The following is a 2,900-nucleotide window of genomic DNA, read 5'->3' on the forward strand; positions in this document are numbered from 1 at the left end:
ATCTTCCAGGGGCGGAATTGTGCCTGAGGCAACTGGGGCTATAGCCCCAGGCATGGCCCATCTAATAGGTTATATATACAGCAGTAAATTTTCATTTTCGAAGACTTGGAGAGGCCCAGCCCCAGGCCTCAGCCCACCGAGCTCTTCAGCGCCACAAGCCCAGTTTGGTCGATGGCTGCAGAAATTGGTAGCGCCTCGACCGGATCGCTCCATAAATCGCCACCAGGCTCTAAAAAAAATCGCCACCAAGCACGATGCACGATCGCTCCCATCCTCTAACGCCTGTCTCTCCAGATCTACCCCCAAAAAATTTCTCATGCTGCGCCGCCAACTCTCCCTGTCTCATCAACTACTCGATCCACTAGACGCGCCCGGAGGCGGCCGGTGCTGCGAACCACGGATCTCTCGCATTGTTGGAGTAGCCCGCTTCACGCTCCTGTTCTGCTCTGTGTTCCATCAGTACATCTCCAGATCTCCACAACCGGCTGAAAGGTAGTACTAACATTTTCCCATAGTTCTTTTTGTCAGCCAAAACCAACGACTTCGTAATTGCATTGCTTTAGTCAATTTGTTTCGTTGTTATTTGTTAGCAGAAAAAAATAGAAAATCAAGATGAAGAGGACCTGGACAGTTCATATGGTCTTGTTTTCCAAAATGGCAAATGAACAGTCGACTTGGTTTATCTCTATTTCTTGATTTTAAATACTCATTTTTATGTTTACAACTCCAGGTCCTTCTACTATTGCCGATGAAGAAATTATCTGTCTCAAATGAAGCAAGCCTTCATTTATTTGGTATCACGGTTTGCAATGATGCACTTTGTTAGATCGATGGCATGTTTATTGAAATTGCTCTTGTGGCAATAAGGAATTAATGTTTTACTCTTTATCAGAATTTATGGTGTACTTCTAACATTCAATTGTATGTGTTATTTTCGGCGATTTTTTGTAGGTTGTGGTATTGATGTTATTTATAGACGCTTAGCTTTAGCCCTAGGCTTCGAGAAATCCTAATTCCGCCTCTGGCATCTTCCGTTCAAGCGCGCGACAACCAACTCTGGTCACGGTCCTGACAACCGTTATGTTGTCCCCCTGATGACAATCCAGGAGAGTACACATTGTTGATGAGAAGTGTAAAGATTAGGTTTGTGGGAAAACTGCACGACACCATAATGCGGGTGTGGCTTTTTGTATATATAAGGGTACATATTGTACACAAATACAATATACAGATATACACAGAAGCTTTATACAAAATATAGTCTAACATCCTTCCTCAATCTTAATTGTGGCCTGAAGTACAAAGCAAGTTAAGATTGTGCCTACAACCTTCAAACTGAGGTTGTGGAAGTGGCTTCGTGAAGATGTCAGCAAGTTGGTCTTTGGAGGAGATAAACTTGACATGGAAAAGTTTTTGTGCAACATGTTCCCTTACAAAATGATAGTTAAATTCGATGTGCTTGGTACGAGCATGGAAAACTGGATTAGATGAAAGATATGTCACACCAATATTATCACACCAAAGAACCGGTGGCTGCTCTTGAGAGACTCCCAACTCTTTCAAGAGAGACTGTACCCAAATGAGCTCAGACGTGGCACTGGCAAACTGCCTTATACTCTGCTTCAGTGCTACTCCGAGAGACTGTGGCCTGCTTGCGCGCACTCCAGGCGATCAAGTTATGACCAAAGAAGACATCATAGCCCCCCGTTGATCGCCGGTCATCTAGGCTCCCAGCCCAATCAGCATCAGAGAACGCCGAGAGAGCATAGCCCCCCGCTGACCACTAACAGAGGTTTATTGACTACATGACTCGACGCAGAAAAAGGAAGCTGATGACTCTAGCCTTGCTGACAGGCATCACAAACTGCATCAACATGTTTATTTGACACTACTGGAAGCTCATGACGATGAAGTACATGGCGAACGATGGAAGTGGCAGGATGACCAAGGCGCGCATGCCAATGTGATGGAGACACACAAACACCTCTGAAAACACTAGGAGCTGGTGGCACATCAAGTGCATAGAGACCATTATTACACAGTCGACCTCTAAGGAGTACGTCCCTCGTGTCTCGTTCCTTAACAAAAAAAGGATGAAATTCAGCAAGAACATTATTATCACGAGTAAGTTTAGGAACTAAAAGCAAACTACATGAAACCGTGGGAACACGAAGGACATTAAGAAGACGTAATTGTGTGGATCGACGTGTAAGAAGTGATGCCTGACCAATATATGAGATGTGCATACCTTTCCCATTAGCAGTGCGAACCTGATCATGTCCACGGTACGGCTCCTGTGTAGAGAGCTTGCCCATGTCACTCGTCAGGTGATTGGTAGCTCCCGTATCCATGTACCAAGATGCATCAACTGGATAGGAAGGAGTATGCCCCCGCTCATGACTCGCATGGGTAACCTGCTTCTCATTAACCTTGCCATTGTTCCCGATCCCCAAGAAATCCTGCTCGAAGCGACGATGACATCGGGAGGCAAGGTGACCATCAAGTCCACATAGCTGGCAGGGGACCTGAGCATCACATGAAGGACAGCAGGCACGGACTCGATCTCCCGTCGAGGTAGTGGTGTTCCGTGAGTTAGGCGTGGTCGGCGGAGGTTTGTCACCAGTTGGTGGCTTGTAGGGCTTGCCCTTCCCACACGTTGCAGCGTTGGTGGAAGGGAAACTCGGCGTAGAGCGAGGAGTCTGGATGCGCTGCTCCGTAGCGAGGAGACGTGCGTACAACTCACATGGCTGAATGGGAGTGGCACGACCATTGATATTCTCCACCAAATTATCATAGTCGTCACTCAGTCCATTGAGCACATAGGATGTGAACTCCTCCGGACCAAGCGCCTTGCCAATGGAGGCAAGTGTGTCAGCTATACCCGTCACCTTGTTGAAGTA

At 46.8% G+C, this 2,900-nt stretch overlaps 1 long non-coding RNA gene across 1 annotated transcript; it reads left to right on the plus strand.

The window, feature by feature from the left end:
• The first annotated feature begins 242 nt into the window (after positions 1-242).
• LOC119272282 lies at positions 243-941 on the plus strand. Its single transcript, XR_005134726.1, has 2 exons — positions 243-492; positions 731-941. It is a non-coding gene; the product is annotated as an uncharacterized LOC119272282 (long non-coding RNA).
• Positions 942-2,900: the final 1,959 nt, after the last annotated feature.

This window comes from Triticum dicoccoides, chromosome 3A (assembly GCF_002162155.2).
Source record: "Triticum dicoccoides isolate Atlit2015 ecotype Zavitan chromosome 3A, WEW_v2.0, whole genome shotgun sequence".
In the NCBI taxonomy this organism is placed as follows: Eukaryota; Viridiplantae; Streptophyta; class Magnoliopsida; order Poales; family Poaceae; genus Triticum; species Triticum dicoccoides.